The sequence below is a fragment of the Rhipicephalus microplus genome, chromosome 4 (genome assembly GCF_043290135.1).
Source record: "Rhipicephalus microplus isolate Deutch F79 chromosome 4, USDA_Rmic, whole genome shotgun sequence".
NCBI lineage: Eukaryota > Metazoa > Arthropoda > Arachnida > Ixodida > Ixodidae > Rhipicephalus > Rhipicephalus microplus.
The window spans coordinates 68,674,963-68,694,852 of NC_134703.1; the positions used below are offsets into that span (position 1 = coordinate 68,674,963).

The window sequence follows — 19,890 nt, forward strand, 5'->3', positions numbered from 1 at the left end:
CGAAAGTCTACTGCACTGAAGCTCTGAAAATTCCGTCTGTGTTTCTCAAGAGATAACATTCTGTACCATTCACTCAAAGTGTTTTTTCTTGATTTCTTTGCACGTTTTCTCTCCACACGAGTGGAAGCGGCTGCGGTGAATCGACGTTCGCGTAATCTGCTCTTTCTTGCCTTCCCCAACTACCTGTACACTGCTTCTGCGGCTGCGCAACCGCGTCATGACGTCACTAACCCAACAAAATTGGTGTCGTGTTTGCAGCGCCGATATCGTGCCGCAAAAGACGGGTGGCAGCGACGCGGTGAAAGGACGATCGCGTAATCTGCTCTTTTGTACTGACCCAGGTTGGTAAAGTCACTTTCTTGTTAATATTAACAGCGCTGGCTTCCCGCTACCGCCGTTGCCACCGAGTGTTGTTGTTCCTCTCAGTGCTGTGCTAAATGTGCCTTTTCCGAAGTGGATGCTGCCGAATTGTCAGGAACTGAGTGCTGCTGTGAATCTATGGACCACGTATCGCGGCAAGCGCATGCCTGCCCTGTGGTGAGCCCCTCCCTTGTGACGGACACGACCTTAACTGCAACGAATGTGAGTTCTTTTATCATCTTGGTGGTTCATCTGGCCGATCGCAGTCAAGATTCAATACTGAATGCGAGGGCAGTCGCAGTAAATCGCGATGTACCATTTGCGGGCAAATTAAATGCAAAACGAGGAGAGAAAAATAATATGAATTCTGCTAACAGTTTGTTCGGCTGATATAACTAGGAGGCTTCATGTTCTGACAGGGCTGCCTTCTCAGGTTTGGTATATCCAGCCACCCAACTCAAACCAGCTATTATCACAGAAGTACGATGATATCCTCAGCCATCAAATTAAAAACAGTAAAAAACCACTAGTACTAGCAGTTTATACAGACGCGTAAGGAAATCAGAGGCGAGCTTAATTTCAAGTGACATTCAGTAACTGAATTCTCAGGACACACCTGAGAATGTTCCAGGCGTGCAACCGTCGCGCCGGACTTCGTCGTCCAGGAAGCGTAGCAACGCGTCGAGCGACACCGACAGTGAGGCAACCGATTTGTATTCGGACGGCTTTGAGTCATCGGATGATGACTTCACGGTCGTCATGAATCGATCTACAAAACGAAGACTGCTGCGGACGGCATCGTCGGCAAGTGTTTCCACCGTTAAGACTGCAACACAGCGGTGGCCGCACACCATGCTGTTTATGCCTGAAGACCCTGCATCTAACTTGCGACTCCTCAACAGGCAAGTTCTTTCTGTGCTTCTCGAGGAAACCGCGCCGAATGAGATCAAAGACGTGAGGATCAATGCACGAAAGAATGTCCTTGCTGTAGACGTTATGCACCGTAGCGCACTGCAAAGCCTTCGGCACATAACAGAAATCGGCAACGTGAAAGTTCGGCCAATGGTCGCTACAGGTTGTAATGGCACTGTTGGCGTCATTTATGATGTGGATCTTTCCATCTCAGCTAATGACCTGCCATTACTAATAAAGCCAGCGACTGAAGGCACCCGCATTACGCACATTACCAGACTCGGCAACTCACGCTGCTTGAGGCTTGTGTTCGAGAGAGACAGCCTTCCCTCGTATGTCAAAATTGGCCATGTTCGCCACTCAGTGCGTCCTTACATACCGAAGCCACTGCAATGCTACAAGTGCTTCAAGATGGGACACGTAAAAGGTGTCTGTGAGAACAAAGTTGTGTGTCCGCGGTGCGCTGAGTCTCACTCAAAAGACGCCTGCAGTGCCACCATACTACGATGTCCAAACTGCCACGGCGCTCATGAGGCCTCATCCAAAGATTGCCCGCGGGTGCGAAACGAGCACGCGGTACTCAGGCGTATGGTGCGGGACAATTCAACGCACAGGGAAGCTGCCGCTACACTACGCCGACGACGGCGTCGTGGGCGAAGACCATCACGGAAAAACGCCTCTACCGATAGAGAGATGACATCCTCTATCAAAGAGGCTGACCCACAAACACCGAGCTCACTGAAGACCGATACTGCCAAACAGAAGAAAGGGACAGCAGTCGCGCCTTCCGAACAGTGGCCCTCTCTTCCACGACGTCAACCTACTTCGAAGCTGCATCAAATCCCGCCGCCCTCGACGACCCCTCAAACCAGTGATGCGATGAATGAAAATCAAGTGATAAGCTTGCTGCAATCGCTGATGAGTACCATGCGTGTCCTACTGAGTAATATGAAGACTTCTGCTGCGCAGACCGCACTGCATGTGCTGGACACCCTGAGTCCGGTGCTTGCAGCTCTAAGGTAAAACCATGGCCAGCGAGGCACCGTCGTTTCGAGCGGAAGTCAAGAATGCATCTGTCTTTCAGTGGAACGCCAGAGGACTGAAGTCGCGCATGTCTGACTTTAGACAACTTGTATTTGTGAACCGCTTCCCCATTATTGTGATTTGTGAACCCAACCTGTGTGCTTCAATCAAGCTGTCAGGATATGAGTGCTTTATGTCCTCCACTCACAGAGACTGCAGCAAAGTTATTGTATTCATGCGCCATGACCTCACTTACGTTCACCACAGAGTCTCGCCTGATGAAGGGAATCAGTATGTGTGCCTTACTGTGAAGAAGGATAAGGTTGCTTTCACAATTATCGGAGCTTACTTATCTCCATCAAGCCGCCTTGACTACGAGCGCTTACGCGGTATTCTGACATCGACTCCAAGGCCATGGGTGATCACTGGCGACTTCAATGCCCACCATTTCCTATGGGGAAGCTCCAGGGACAACTCTAGAGGAAGAAAATTGGTGTCCTTAGCCTCGGAGTACGAACTCTGCGTTTGTAACGATGGAAGCCCTACATATTTACGCGGATCAGCCTATAGCAGCTGCCTGGACCTTACATTGGTTTCTCGCTCACTTATCAGGAAATTGCACTGGTTTTCGGATCTGGAAACGCGGGGCAGCGACCATATACCAACTTACCTGTGTATAGAAGGTTTCACCAGCTCCAAGTCCTCAAGAGGCCTCAAGTACACCGATTGGCCGAAAATCAAAATGTTAATGGAAGACTGCTGTACCGACGGCTCATCATATAACCTAGAGGACTCGATAAAGGATGTCCTGCAGAATACCACGCATACACATTTGACTAGTCACAAGCGCACCGATTTCGACATCGAGCTTGAGAAACTTCGCGCAATACGCCGTCGTGCAGAACGAAGGTACCGACGGACAAAGTGCATGGATGATTTGAGGCTGGCTAGACGCATTCAAAAGAAAATGCAGCGGCACATGGATAAACTGGCTAGGCGACGTTGGACATCCTCTTGCGAGTCGTTGAATCCACGAAAGCCCCTATCACTGATATGGCGAACTGTCCGGGGTCTTAGCACAACCTTGGGTCAGCGACACCCGTTTACATCTCTGGCACTTCACCTTCGATGCAGAGAGATTGACGTCGCAGAATCTTTCTGTAGAAGAATTGCCGGTGATTCCAATTTCACAGTATCAAGAACGGGAACTTTTGACAACCCACCGCCCTCACGTGATCCCCGTATGGAATGCCAGTTTTCTATGGATGAGCTAGAGGCGGCACCGGCACTGTGCAGACGTTCTTCAGCACCTGGTCCTGACGGCATTACCTATCGTGCCCTTTGTAATCTTGGAGACGAAGCTCGGAAGGCACTCTTACGCCTATACAACGACTCCTGGCAGACTGGTACTGTTCCCCAGGCATGGAAGTCAAGTCGCCTCATTCCACTTCTAAAGGCTGGTAAATCTCCTTTGGATATTGCCTCATACCGTCCTATCGCACTTGCCAGTTGTGTGGGAAAAACGATGGAACGAATGATTCTAACACGAATGGAGTGGTATTTAGAGCACTACGAACTCTATCCAGTATCCATGACCGGATTCAGGCACGGCCATCCGTCAATCGACAACGTTGTTGATCTGGTGACATATGTTAAACACCAGAAAGCCTGTAAGAGACTGTGCGCCGCCCTGTTTCTAGACGTTAAGGGGGCTTACGACAATGTCACCCATGAAGCCATCCTTAGTGCTTTGGAAACAGTAGGTCTTGGTGGCAAGATATATATGTGGGTGTACAGCTACTTACAGCTGAGATCATTTTACGTGATGACAGCGAATGGCCCAACACCTGATTATTACAGCAGCCGAGGAGTTCCTCAGGGAGGAGTGCTAAGCCCTACCCTTTTCAACCTAACTCTCATTGGTCTAGTCGAGCAGCTACCTAGCACTGTAGAACTTTCTGTCTATGCTGATGACATCTGCATTTGGACATCAGGTGTGACAAGGCCTCAGCTTCGCGCCCGCCTTCAGAAGGCTGCTACAACGACGTCATGCTATCTTCGTAAACAAGGCCTCGAGGTGTCCTGCGGAAAATGTGCAGTGGTAGCGTTCACGCGGAAACCAATGTCTGCTTACAGTATATCGATTAATGAAGAATACATATCGTTCAGCAGAAGCCACAGGTTCTTGAGAGTCATAATAGATAGAAACCTGTCGTGGACTCCACACGTGAACTATGTGAAGAAGTGGCTGATCGCAACATGCCACATGCTCAAATTCCTTGCAGGACAAAATTGGGGAGTGCCCATACCATCCATGCTACAACTGTGCAGAGTGCTGTTTATCGAATTCTTACGGTACAGCTTACCTGCAATGTCTAACACCGGCAAGACCAACCTGCGCGCAATTCAGAGCATTCAAGCCCAAGCACTTAAGATATGCCTTGGAATACCCCGCAGTGCTTCAACGGCTGAAACCATTGCCATCGCTCAAGATCACTCGATAAATACGCATATTATTACCGAGACAATGCGCATGCACCTCAGGCATTATGCCAGGACCCCTTCTCACCACCTGGCGAGCCTAGCTGCCGAAAGGCCCCGCACGACATACGGCACTATTGTCTCCAAGCATCGTTCATCGTTTGCTGGGACATACGCACCTGCATCAAAGCCACTGCTTCCTCCTTGGAGCTTGAGCCGGCCGCGAGTTCACTTAATGATTCCAGGAATGAGGAGAAAATCGGACTTACCGACACATGCCCTGAAACAACTGAGTCTATTCCTACTGGAAGAAAACTACAGTAACCACGTGCACATTTACACGGATGGCTCTACTACGCCGTCTAGTTCAGGTGGAGCAGTGGTTATACCATCACAAGGGATAACTCGGTGTTTTAAGACTTCACATGTGACAAGTTCAACGACGGCAGAACTCGAGGCTCTGCGCAATGCACTGGAACACATCAATTCAGAAGAAAGACCAGGTAAATGGGCTGTGTTTTCTGACTCAAAACCAGCGTTACAGTGCCTGATATCAGTTCTCCGACGCGGATGCCACGACCAGTTGACCTACCAAACCGTGAAACTTCACCACCTGTTAATACAAAAAGGCCATGACATCGTCTTTCAGTGGTTACATGGGCATAGTGGTATAGGCGGCAATGATTCTGCAGATCATGCTGCTCGCACGTCACATAAAGAAGCGAACAGCGTTCCGATACCGCTTTCAAGAGCGGATGCGGCGAGGCAGATTCGTCAACTGGCCCGCAGTCTCACACTGACTCAGTGGAACACACCAAGCATACGACGTACACGACTGCACGAGCTCGACCTTTCACTACAACTCCGGCCTCCACCCGGCCTACATCGACGTGAAGCTTCGCTTCTCTATCGCCTTTGGCTGGGAGTTGCTTTCACGAAAGCTTATACTACGTTAATCAGAATTACTGACAGTGCGGCGTGCGATGTTTGCGGCACCGACGAAAATATCGAACACCTGCTGTGTCATTGTCCTCGATTTGCCTCAGAGAGACAAGTACTTGCCAACGCAATGCGGCGACTGGATGATCGGCCTCTTTCTGTGCAGGTGCTATTACAGCAACGTACACATGCCTCGACAGCCCACAAGGCAGTGAAAGCCCTGCTGCGTTTCCTGAGAAAGACAGGCTTGTGTGAACGCCTCTGACATGCGGTAGAGTTCTACACGCTGCAGTGAAATTACTGTCAGTCTCTCCCCCACCCCCTTTTTTCCCTCTCTTCCCTCTTTCTCGTCTTTCTTGTCCCCTTCCTTTATCCCCCAGTGTAGGGTAGCCAACCGGATGTCTTTCTGGTTAACCTCCCTGCCTTCTCCCTTTTTGTTGCTTCCTCCTCCTCCAGTAACTGAAGGCTACATCAAATCATCTGAAGTTTCGTAGTCATAGATGAAAGTTACAAGTTCCCAGCACTCAAAATACGCCAAACGAAGAATGCATGCTACGGTGAAAACTGCGGCATTATTGGCACGTGCCCATAGAGTGCCTTTCCTGCTTCTAAGGTATTGACGTCACAGCCCCTAACGGAAACCCAGATTGCATAGCTCGGTGGTACTAGCCGTTCTCGAAATAATTTGGAACTCCGAACACGCATCTGCCCTCTGGCAGATAAATAGTCTAAGTTTGCGCATGCTTGGTCTACTTAGGGAGCATGTTTATTTCTCTAGGGACTCCTATATTGGCGTTGTTTTGTTCCAAGAGGGTGCTCTTCGGTGATACGACGACGAGGGTTGGACGGATAGGGGCCTCTAGCAAGCCACGCACCGTAATTCATAAATGCGAATTTTTGCCGATTTCTCGCGCTGATATGCATTTAAGCTGTGAGACTACGTGTGAGTTACGTGGTCGGGCTATACCAATATCGCTGCCTTCTTTAAACCGCTTAAGTTTTTTTTTGCAAAGTATTTGTTCTGGCTTTAAGTATCTCCCAATGAATTTTAACAAGCTTGGTTATTTGAGGACAATCTGTGCTATCACATGACCACTCCTCTTACAGGTGTGTCAGCAATAGCACCAATGATACATTTTAATAAATGAAATAAGGCGGTATGTCTGTTGAAGCAAACTTGGCTCAGATCATCAGTTTAGTGGTTCGCATAAATTTGTGAGTGAATCAATTACAGAATTTGTGTACTCGGTAACGAGTATTTTTTTCATTTCAATTGTACGTCACCGTTTCTTGCCACAGACATTGATTCTTTTGCTCAGAGATAGTATACTGTGCTAGTTAACGATAGTATAAACTTAATGCAAAGTAAATTGCATCATAGTCGACGTACATTTATAACAGGAACAACACTCGGTGTATTATTTCATACAAAACAAAGAATCGAAACATAACAGTTCCACCAATATGCTCATGATTCCATCAGGCGAAAACCCCGCCTTTGCCAGCGCTAGCCACAGACACCACCCGTAAATATTCTGATGAAATGACAAATACGGCCCAATGTAACAAAGGAAGAAACGAAAACACCTAAGTACTCGAACGAGCATGCACGCAGGAAGGCTTATTATCCCATGCGATGCACGCGCACACAGAGCTTGTCACAAACGCCAGCTACCCGGCCGCCCTTATCAAAGTGCTAAGGAGCACATATAGGGCTAAGGTTCTGTAGCCACGCATCGCAAACCTATACGTGCACTAGGAAGCAATGCTCGCTTTCTAGGGAGACCGCACATGCGCAATCATCGCACTACTTTTATGTGGGCACGCCCCACAGGCAAGCGGCTGCGCGTCCTGTGTTTCCAACTATTGCGAGAGCGCCTTGCAGAAGGCAGCTATAATCAGGTTTGACAGCTAAGAGCATGCTTGTCTGAACATTAGCGCGAACACTGTCCATTAGGGGCGCATACATTTTATCTTTCTGCCACACTTGGTTTTTACAAACACTGTCAGTGGAAGAGTACGTATCACGCAACAATTCAGGGTGATGACCGGGGTGCGTGATCAAAACTTTCTCGCTAGAGATGATGAACCGTCAAACGTCCCGCAACCGTGGGGCCAAAGTTGTTTTTTTTAGAGAAATACCAAAGTGACCCATCACCACTCTATTCATTTTCAGTGTTTGCTGAATGGGCTTGTGGGATCTTTCGGCCCTGTTTATTTATCCATGAATCCAACTAAACATTTATATTCGGGTAGTACAACATTGGAGACATTAAATTTGGGCACTGCGTTTAAATACACTAAGTTTACTGCTCCTGCTGCAGACCTTTTTACAAATTCATGCATTACGAGATAGTTTAAGGATATACACAACACGATATTGTGTTGTTAGTTGAGGAATATTCTATCGGCAGATATGAGACTAATTGTCTCAAAATGATTACGAAACTGCAGGTATCACCGGGAGAAGGACCATAGCAAGCTGAGCTAATCGTCAGAGTATGTTAGCCTACATGCTGCTGTGCAGGAAATATGAAGAAGAGGATGAGCAAGATCAAGCGCTAACGATGCAAGAAAGATTGAATTCGACAGAAGTATGCGAGAGACCCACGTACAATTACCATAATTGTCGCCCTAGCGGAAGCATTTCAGTGCATTAGTTAGCTGAAGGAAACTCTGTATGCCAGCAGCTATGTAGCTTTTGGTTTGCCCAGTGTAGGTAATAGCAGGAACAGGAAATTCACTCGTCTTGGATTTGCATGGAAGTCTCGTAGCTTGCGAAATGTTACTGGCATGAGGTGCGTGCAGTGTAAGAAATACTTCCTGCAGTCATGAAAAAAACAAAAAAACAAAGGGGGTGTTTACAGCTAATATGCAGGTTTACTGCTAAAATTTCGCCTCTCGTATTTTACTCATGTGCTTCTTACTCGTTCTTTTGCAGATTTACTTTACTCGTTTATTTTTGACTGCTGCAATACTCCTTCGCTCTTGAAAATGCTTACAGAGCAAGTCTACCCATAAAGTAGATAAATAAACACGTCACAAAATGAACGACGAAGCAGTGTTCTCTCTTTTTTAGCTATTCTTAACAAGCATTTTGAAGATGAGCACCCTATTAAGCCGAACTTTATTTAACAGCTATCACTATATTGAAGTCTGCTGAATCCGTTAATGTGTGCTCATATGGCCTTTTCTCCTGATATTCTTTACAATCTCAGATTGCCTGAGTTTTTAGACTTCAGCGGTTTTCGAAAGTAACGGAGACATACACAAGAGGAATAGAGATAATGGAGAAGGCGAGCAGCTTAACCAAGTGACAATAAATGGTCAGTTTACTTTTACATAAGGAAAATGGGGATGATGATTTCTCGCTTTAAGTCATGATAAAACGAAAAGAACAGGAAGTTGGAGATCTCTGTGCCGAATTATGTTCCCACAATAGGGCTGCAGAATGTAGTGCCGCGCTTACCACCTGCTACCGAACGACAACGTACCAGACAATATTGTCATCGCATTTGTTTTAGTAATACTTATCCCTTATTGGTGGTGGCTGGTCTGCTGTGATGACGAATGCATTCCTTGGGATGGGGATGGGCCACGGGCAAATAAAACTCGTGAAAGAAAGGCTTTGCGAATTTCTTCCCCGAAGTGCAACATCAAAAAGTGCAGTCGGTTGGATGAAAAAAAGATGAATACTATAAACATCTTTCGTTTGTCGTGATCAGTTAACTCAACCAATAACACATTTCTGTTTTACGGTACTACGCGTAGACTTTGAAGTCGTATTTAGCATTTTCGAACAATGAGTATGTACCTACTATAGTCTGTGAATCTTGGTGTTTCCAAGTGTTGACTTTTGATGGCAGAAGAATAGTGAGGCCTTCTTTATCAAAGCTTCGAGAGCTAGGATTCTTACCGAATATAAATAGGCCATAGAAGATCTTCTGTGCACCCCTAATCACGCAATCTTCGTGCTCGATTTATGATTCGTTTCATTTCCTTTTCTAATTCATGGACCTCCAGCAGGCATGGATGCTTAATATACGGTAAAGAGCCATTTATGTTTTTTTCCCCAAGCCCCTATGTGTAGCAAGAGGACAAAATGCGCCAACGCTGGGAATCGCTGGGAATCCGGTGCAAGTTTGAACAGCCGTTATTCTGGATACACTGGGAATTTCATTTCGGAAGGGCATCGCCATCTTCTTCGTAGACCAGCGTGTTTTCTTTTCCTACGATTTATGGCTCCTCCTTCTTTTGGCCAGTGTGAACATTCCAGTTTCACTTCTTTCGCACTTTGCCTCATTCCATTTATGTGTGCAGGTTGATTTTTTCCATGACTTACTCTCCTTTTTTGTCTTTTTCAACCTATTTCCTCGAGATCACCCTTAACTCCATAAGTCATTGTCTAAAAACACATTAGGATGCTTTGGTCATCATATGAGATCCCGCAACCGTGATATGCGAACAACGCATTCAATAAAGTCACGTATTGTTTACCCTCTGTCTTTCGTATATCAGAGCTATCTTGACATTAGAGCTTTTTGGAAAAATTTCTGTGTGCTCATTTGTTTCTTCGTTTTGGAGCTTGTTTGACATCTCACTTCCCTGGCGGTGGTGCTGCTGCTATTGCAACAGTTGGGGTTAGCCCGGCCTAAATTGGCCGGATATTTCAGAATTTTGAGATCGACATGACTTTAAAAGCAGCCGCAAGGCTTGAAACTTGTGTGGGCCTTATACGTTCTCTTCACCAATACCACCAATACCCTTGTCTAGGTGTTCCAGACTCTTGCCAAATTTCCGCCTCAATTTCCGCATTGCCGAGGTTGCTGCTTATGTTGTGGTCTTTCGATGTCTTGATTCTCCGCGTAGTCCGGCCCAGGTTTAGCGGCTCACTGAGAAGAGGGACTAATTTTGAACATGTCGGATCCATATTTTGTTATTCACAAATATTATTCGATGCGCTAGTGCTAGTTGTCCCGTCTCTAGTGGCAGGAATAAAGTATGTCGAAAAGGAGACTGTATTATCGATGAGTCGACAAACTATATCCCGTATACATGCCCACTCACGCACCGGAGTACTCACGCAAAGTTTCGTCATGTTTCTGCCAAGCCTAATGATTGGCCTAAAATCTCGCTTCTCAGCTAGAGTACTTGGGATGACAGTACACTATCATCGCAGAATGGATAGCAGTCTGGCTCACGTCAGATGCTGTTTTATTTTTCTCTCTGAGGTTGGTTAGCAGGGTAGTAAAGTCCCACTATCTGAAATATGCCATTCCTTTATCAAAAACGGGCTTGCGACTTGCCTCTTTATGATCGTGTATTATGTTTCGTTTGCTTGATAGCCAAAACATGGGTAATCCAAGATATTTTGTATACACATTACATAGAAATAAAAGCAATTGGCACCATAACAGTGTTACTAATGAGGGCAGCTGATCGGTTATAACCAAGTTTTATAGTCCGAAATTGTACGATTGGGACTTGTCTGTCAAGTATGTGGCTTGCATAAATTGTGTGAGCTTGGTGCAGTATTTAGAATTCTTTTTTCATTCCATTTACTTTCATTTACACTTTATTTTTTAGCCTTTGCAGTGTAATTTTCTTCATTAATTCCTATAAAGTGCATTGCGTGAGCGGATTTTCGCTCAGCGGCGAAAATCTCCGGCTTCTAATAAATACTTCCTCGTTGCTTTACCTGAAGCACCTTCAATTCAGGCTGCCAGGTGCTCTCTAGTGGAGTTGCTGCTCACGTTAGTTCTGCAGAGGCAGGGTTCTCGGTCTCACAGGGCCGCACCTGCCTAGGCCATTATAAAGCACATAATTAACTTAGACAGAGAGCAGGTTGCAGCGGACACGGCCACACCCTTAATAAAAGCGTGGTGTAGCGCATGGCTTTCAAAGCATCGTTATCAGTACCTTTTCTAGGGACGAGCCAGGTGCTTTCGTCCTAAGTGAATTAAGGAAAACATGGATCCGCACCTGACGCTGTAGCGGTAGTGCACTTTCAAAGGTGCCAACTGAGGATGCCTTGTCGGTGCTGGCGACACAACATTGTGGCCCCAAGCGCTGAACTGATGGGATTTTTAGAAACAGTGTTATAAAAAGTTCTGCTTTTGTCTTGGTTAATATTTACGTAGAGAATGTCGTGAAACGCAAAGACGTCAGTGAACGTTATTGAACATCTTATGGTCAAAACTTTTGAAGGCCTCCAGTTCGGCAAGATCCATAATCCTATCTAATCCTATCTGAAACACTGGATATTACCTTGTGAAGACCGCCACCAGCATAGGGGGCACGATATCTTCACGCCAGTCCATAGAAACGCCAAACCAGCCGCACTAGTGATAGCGGTGGATCTCTGGCAGCCTAGCCCCGGAGTGCAGTAACGACTATTGGGCGAAAAATGGGCGAACGCTTGCGCTTGGCCTTCAAGAGTAGGTCTCGATTACGTAATCAGGCCTCTGCGCGTCGCCTTCTGAACTGATAGCCTGCTTTGGTTCTCAGTGCATGCCTCAGCCGTGCCGCAAGGAAACGGACTGTGGGCGTAACATGGGCCGCTTTCAAGTATCATAAAATGCGTACACCAAGCGCAGTTAAGAGATCACTACACCATATATATTTATTTTTGTCAGTCAGCAAATGTTTTCTTCTGTTCATAGGGGCCACAAATGAAGAGTGCGCAAGATAAGGCTGCGTGGGGCATGTAAATTTTGCTCGCTTGCAAGATCGATTCTTTCCCTCATTAGTCCGTTCGATCTTAATGCCAGCGCAGCCGGTAATTTGGAAAATCCTAATATGCGCAGTACAAAATGTCCCTCGGTTAGTTTACAGTGTCATGATCGTATTTACGAGAGGCTTGAACCGCTTGAAAAGAAATTTATTCCAGCACGGGAAGCGGAGGGGTTTCAGTCTGCAGGAATAAATATGCAATATGCACGCCAATGTGAACCAGTCTAGCGAACTGCTTTATCGATGGTTCAACGGATACCCAAACACTCTCCCTCTGCAGGCATTTCAGCCGCGTTCGACTAAAGATGACTTGGCGCATAAGCTTTGGAAGAGGGAGCACTCGACACGGATAGAGTCACAGTTAAATAAAAAAAAAGCCACCAATGAACAAGGAAATATAAAATAAAAAGAGCATAGTAAATTTCCTGCCATACGTTCATCAGAACATTGCCATTTAACGTTTTCCGAGCCCTGAGGTTGGGGAGGCCTTGAGATTAAAGCGGCTTTTAAGTGCAACCCATCCCACTCCACATGACCCGCTTTTCTTGTAATCAGATTTTCACGTTCGTCTCGTTTCAAACGGGAGTAGAATTTACTTGGCTAACGTTACAGCTTTTGGATAGGAATACACCGTCCCATGTGACGTCACCAGTTCTCATTTCATACCTCAGACACCCACACGTACGTAAGCAACTCTCCCGCCCAAAAAGCACTTAGACAACTGCTTGCTGAGCACAACTGTATGGCATTTTCTTACTTGTACACCTGCGCTGCTAAAACATTGTTAACAATGAAGGAAAGCGGAAGAGCTGGTGTGGTGGAAGCTGTCCAAACTTCGGTGGGACAACGACCACTCTTCGTGTCCTGTTTTCATTTTTTTGGTGTCTGTTTAATGAGTTGAAAGAAATGAAATGAACAGCCTATAGGAAGTAGTAACTGTCTCCTCTCTTTCTCGTCTCTATCTGGCTTTTCGTTTCTTTTGACTCGATGAAAACTCACACGTATGCGTGGCTGTGTAGGTGGATACATGAGGATTTAGAAACTCCTTCTCCCACTATGTGCAAGCAGATGAGACGAAGAGAACAAAAAGAATACGAACAGCTCGCATCAAGCGGTCACCGCCGCTTCTTTTGGCCGCTTGCTATCTCTACGGAGTAGGCTTCGGTTCACAGCAATCACGGTGAGCGCTTTCTCTAGGCTCGCCACCCGACGACGAGCCTATAAGGCATATTGCCCCCAAGTAGTTCCCACTTGCATTCTGTCTCGAAACTGGCGCAGAGAACTCCGCTGCTGCTTTGCAGTGTCGCTGACCAGTTCAAGGATACCATTTAGTCATGTATTCGCAAAACTTGCAGCTGGGCTTGTCGGTCATTCCTGTTACCTTACCTTTACTTTGTGCTGTGTTCGAATTCACTGTTCTTGATGCTTAGAACATTTGACAGCTCTGCGGTGTGCAGGGTTGATCCACACAGAAATTTTTTCATAGCGACAGATCTCCCACGACACTTAGAGACAATAATCCAGAGATTCTATTGGAAGTAGCATACACAAACAGCTTCTTGCATAAGATTCATCAATCCAACTCACCGGAATGCATCTGTGGTCATGAAGAAGAAAATATTTGCAATATTATTTTGGATTGCGTTAAATACACGAATGAAACAAAAAAATAAAGAACAATTAGCAAGTTTGGACAGACAGCCCCACATATTAAAGAAGTTACTTGGACCTTGGCCTGAGATGCATCTTCAGAAAAAGGCAAACATCTTCCTGACAGACTTCTTAGTGAAGAGTGGACTGGATAAGCGCCTTTGATAGACAGCCATGAATTGAAATATATGAAATGTGTTAGTGCATATACTGACAGCAGAAAATGGAGGTATGTGTGCGAACAATTTGACAGTGTCAACTTCAATTGCTTCAATTGAAGCATAAAATAAATTTCGACCGGTTTTATTAGAATTGCCCGAAAAACGCAAGGAGTGCGTTTATGTTATGCAGGTAATAGTCTCTACAAGTAGGTTCAATTTCTCCGTTTCAATAAGTTACTTTTATAGCAGGCTTTGTTTCTCAACTTTTGTGGCAGCCACTTACTCTTCTCGCGCGTCTCTGTGTTTTCTTAATCGGTGCTCTTCAGACGAGTTTTGTTCAAAAAACAACCCCGGCCTTATCTTGAACTTGTCATTAATGACGAGGGTAGAAAAAGTACGCTCACGCTCTGGCTTTCAGCAGATATATGGCTAATAACTCCCATATTACTCCCCGGTATAGAGAAAATGACTCGGACTTCCGAAGTATATCTCGGATTTCACTACATCGTTTCCGTGATGTACGCTGTATGCGCATGTGACGTAAAGTCCCTAGTCGTTTCTGCAGCGCCTTCAATATGGTGCGGTGCTTCTCTTGAGGAGACTTTCTGACGCGTCTATTTAATCCTCCTATTCGAAAGCATGATAGAGCATCATCAAGTTTCACGACGCTGTGATCGAGAGCTACAAAATTACTCCCGTGTTGGCTCAACCCTGTTTGATAGTGCTTTTCTTATGACCCTCCACCAGACGTGGCACGAAGTAAGAGATCTTTATACGCAGAAATCACTCCAGCGTTCAGATGTACAGCATGAGTCGAAGGCGTGCTTTGGCGGACGACCACGTACTCTGGCGCGCCTTACAAGCGTGTGCTCGTTAAGGACACGAGACAGCACTGTGACCGAAAACGTGTATAAGGCAGGAGAAAACTAAGTGTGTGAACAGCCTAGTCTAGTGAAACGATTGTGACCTCGAAGTGAAAATAGAAAGAGGTCATGTACCTAAACAATTGAAATAGGAAGTGGATGACAAGGAAAGCTTGAGTTCAAGTGTGAAATGAAATAGGAGCAAGCCGCAGTAACGTGACGATGATGTAGAGCAAGCACTATACTCTGAAATGTCTCACACTGTATCTTGCTGTTTGTTCACTTCTCTACAGCCGGTCTAAATTTCCGAAATTTTTTCGCCAGACCGCCTCGGTGGAACAGTGACTAGTGTGCTCGTTTGCTGAACCGAAGGTCGCGGGTTCGACCGCGGCCACGGCGGTCGCTTTTCAGTGGATGCAAAATCATAGAGGCGCGTGTACTGTGCGATGTCCCTGCACGTTAAAGAACACCAGGTGGTGGCGATTTCCGGAACCCTCTGCTATGGCATCTTTCACAACGGTATCATGAAATTGGGCGTGAGACCCCAGATACGGTTATATTACTACCTATGGGCATAGTTTTCTGACCATGCTGAAAAGTGTTGCATTGCATCTTTGAAATTTTAGTCTATAACGACAGACAGAAACAATAAAGTTCTGTGTCTGTCTGTCTTTATTGCCTTCATCCACGATGACTCTTCAGGTAGGTACACTCTGTGGTAAGTTTTGTGCTGCATACCGTAAAGGACAGACGGACTGTGACGTTGTCTGTGTTCCTCCCTCTTGCTCTTTAATACTTTTCTAGTTTTGTAATTTTCGAACTTTCCATTATTTTTTCAGTGTGGAGTAGCCAACGGGTTATTCCTAACTGGCTAGGATCCTTGCCCATCCTATTTCACATTCTTTCCTTCCTCCTGTTCTCCTCAGAAAGTGCGAATTTCGTGCGAAACAACAAGCGACCAACCAATGGTGCGAAGTACTCGAAATGCGGCTCGCTCTCATAAGAGACAGGCATCAAGAAGCGTGCAAACGAAAACCAGGTCAGGCTATAGCTAATGGCTCGTTCCGTATAAGTGGGCTGCGACCGAAGGTCCGCAATGACTTAGAGCCTTTCAAGACTACCGCTGTGTCAGAGCCAGACACACCCTGGGGAAGAGGGTGTGTCCTCACAGATGATACACTTATCACAAACCCTGCCCGTCGCTTCCAGTTACTTTTGCCAGCACTAATCACTCGACTCTTTATCCCGTGTCTAGCGTCACGGCGAGTGATTTCCATCAACATCGGTACTGGATCGGTCGGAGTTTTATACTCTGTAATGTGCAGGCATCTTTGTTTTTCTCCCTGTTTCACGCGTCAGTTATTTTATGGCGGCTGTTTTGTAACGCAGTAGCTTATCTCGACTGTGTCCCGCTGGAAGATTTCTGGCTTGCCAATTTTTTGTTGTTGTCGCGGCCAAATATTGCTCCTGCCTTGGCTTTTGGCCTGGATGTGCTGGCAGAACTTGCTGCTTCCTCCATAGTGACATAATAACTCATGTTCTTCCTGTGCACTTTGTGCGGTTAATATCACTCAACCGTTCTTTGGCAGATTATGCGCTTCTGAAGATTTAGGTTGCGGTGAGATGATGGAGTGAAGCTTCATGCAGCAAGCCTCATTGTGGTCGACCTTCAACCAATACGGTTAGGATGGGACATCATAGATTGGTGCGTATGAAACTTGATTTGCGTGTTCTTTTTTTTTGACAAAGGAAGTGACGATACTTTGGCGCTGACACCTTGATTTAGTGAACAGAACCAGCGGCTTTACTTTGCCCACTGTCGTACTTGCAGGCTACTTGCTGGCCATTTAATAGTACCGGCATTTCCTTATATTTTGTCTTCTCTTGTATCTTGCCGCAATATAGGGTAGTAAACCGAATAGTGTGATGAAAGCGCGTCTGCTATTGTATTGGTATCCATGCTGGCCAATCCTCTTTGTAATTTTACCTATGCGGCAGCAGTGTAGAGATACATTTAAATTTTTCAGTTGCAGCTCAAAGAAAAAAAAATCACGCAGGTGGCGAGATTACGATTACTAAAGCGCAAAGAAGTGTAATGATTTCTTAAAATTTCAGTTAGCAACACGGGGTTTATTGCCATAGCCATGATTGCTTGTGGGGCATGCCATTGTGGTGGACTGCGAGTTAATTTTGACGTCTTATTTTCTTTTCAACGGCCAAAGTAGTCCGCAAAAAAGATTTCTTTTTCTACTTGATTCTTTTTGGTAGAGTTCAAAGTGTGTGCAAAACACGCCCTTACCCATTAATTCTTAATCGTAGGTTGCTCCAGAAACAAAATGTAAAAGAATATAGGGCAGCGTGGACCTAGTGATATTATCACATTTTGTTATGAACAAAAAGAACAATTTGAGGACTAACACTAATAGTGATATTAATCATCGCTGTTAGTAACTGACTATTACAACCTCCTTACTCTTTCTAGTGAACTGACCCAGCTGTGGATGACTGCTCTATTTGAAGAAGACAATAGCCGCGAACAAAGTTTGACGCCTTTCAGACTGGCTCCACCTAGGCTTAGTAAAGGTTCTGCGGCTGACATGAATGGCGTGATGATTGACAAGCTTTTGTAGCTACATGTGTTTAATAACTTGTTTTATACTTTCTCAAGATCTGCCATACTTTGTCATGTTGTTCAGCGGTTCACGAAGCCCTCTCACTTTTTTTTTGCTATGAACTACACACTTTGCTTTTCTCTATAATCTGAATAATAAAAATAAACTTTTGAAGGCTCAATGTGTTCAGGTAAAAGAGCCTGTATGATTCAAGCAGAAAAGCAACTCCCGAGTTCAGGATATATCATGTCGTTCCTGAGTTGTTCTTCGGCAAGTACTTTTTTGCATTTATTCCTGATTGTCCTCTTAAAACTTGAATACTACACCCTCACTATCCGAAGAATGGTTTGGTTCTTCGCTGTTGCAAACGGCTTTTCTGCGCTTATGGTTGCGCGGTCATGTTTTTTCTTTTATATTGATGTTCGTGGCACGTGAGGGTCGTAAGAGTTGTTTTCTTCTGCACACTGCGGTAGGTTTGCTTGTAGAGTTCCCGCCACTGTTTGGGCAATGTACTTCCCCAGAAGCCATGTTCCTCACCTCTAAGCTCTGTTTCTTTACCTGGTATGGTCTACTTATTAAGCACGTTTCAGCGGGCCTTGTCAGTAGGTATGAAATTTTCACAATATAATTTATTTCCAAAAGTTGCTTGGCGGGAGTACAATAAGAACCTGCAAGGTCTTACGTAGCATGTATAGTACTGTTGTACTTGGTGAAGGAAAGTAGGTAATACAAAAAATGCGAGACAGGCGGGACAAGCTCCAAACGACAAGTGCGAATGTTTATTGAGAAACATAAATGCAGCTACCCTATGAAACAGGAACTAAACCATTAGAAAACTCTAAAAATACGAAGGCAGGCGTGATAATCCCTTTTGACAGCTTAGCCACACATGGCAAATGCATTCGTAAAAAATCAATGCAAATGAGAAGCACGAGTACACATTCAACTGCGCAGAACTATGAAAAAAAGAAATGATTCATTAAAATAGAGAAAAGAAAAACAGAAGTGAAAAGAATAATAGCCCAACTTCCCATACTCATAAATCGTGGTTCTTTGTTTTAAGGAAAAACCGAATCAGCGCAAGCGCAAATGTAAGCTCCCAAATTTTCAATTAAAACGTCTTCTGAAATACAACGTTCTCCTTAAGTCTGCATGGCCTATGAGTACCATTGTTCAGCGGTACTGCGCAGTTAACGGCGTACCTATGCTCAACATACCCATGGCTTTTTGAAAATATTTTGGCATGGAATTATGTTGTCACAAGGGTTTCGCGTGTCTGCCATGGTTTTTTGCTGCTGTTTTGAGAAGTTCTTGGTGCGTATGTACATATTTTTCACCTGCTTCGATGCTTTCAAATAAACGAGTGCAGCTGTCAGTTAGCGCTGGTACCGTTTGTCTGGTCTTTTTGGTATCGCCTATGACACAGCAAGCACGGGACCGGGTTAACTGGCGGAACATGGGAGAGGCCTTTGTCCTGCAGTGGACGTAGTCCGGCTGATGATGATGATGATGATGACACAGTCGCTTCAGCAAATACACTTCACGAACTGATCCAAAGCTAAACCTTTCAAAATAATACTATTCATTTATTCACAGTGTGCCGTTGCTAATCACACGATTGGTCTGTTTTTTCTCGTTATTGCAGGATAGAGTTGTTCTAATACCTGTAAGCTGCAGCTACATCAATCCTAGATTTATTTGTGGTGCAGTTTCCTATCAATCCATTTTACATCACAAGTCACAGTTGTGGCTAAAGCGGCCGTGATGAAGTTGTTACTGATGGAGGTCAAACTTATATGACCAAAATAGCCCGTCGCTGTTAAACCTTTATGGTCGATTTTGTCACAACTCGGATAATCAATGAGCTTGCATTTCCACACACGTTGAATGCACGTTTGCTGTTTCTCGCTGGCTGTTTCAGCTGTTAGTGTGGCTCGACTCGTCGATCTGTCTGAGTGATCACCATGACGCTGCGCATTGTTTGAGGGAACGCTACGGTACAAGTATTGGCGATTGACTGCAATTGTGAACGAGGTTGTGTTAGTGCGTGAAACCGTTATCGGAAACAGACGATTGCTCGATTCTGTAGAGAGGTTTTCTGTACGACTTCCAGCACTTAGTTTATCAACGCGTGACTGTGGCATGTACTCACACGTT

At 45.4% G+C, this 19,890-nt stretch overlaps 1 long non-coding RNA gene across 1 annotated transcript; it reads left to right on the plus strand.

The window, feature by feature from the left end:
* The first annotated feature begins 297 nt into the window (after window positions 1–297).
* LOC142813925 (uncharacterized) lies at window positions 298–19,125 on the plus strand. The gene is made up of 3 exons (XR_012894737.1): window positions 298–582; window positions 16,711–16,826; window positions 17,604–19,125. It is a non-coding gene; the product is annotated as an uncharacterized LOC142813925 (long non-coding RNA).
* Window positions 19,126–19,890: the final 765 nt, after the last annotated feature.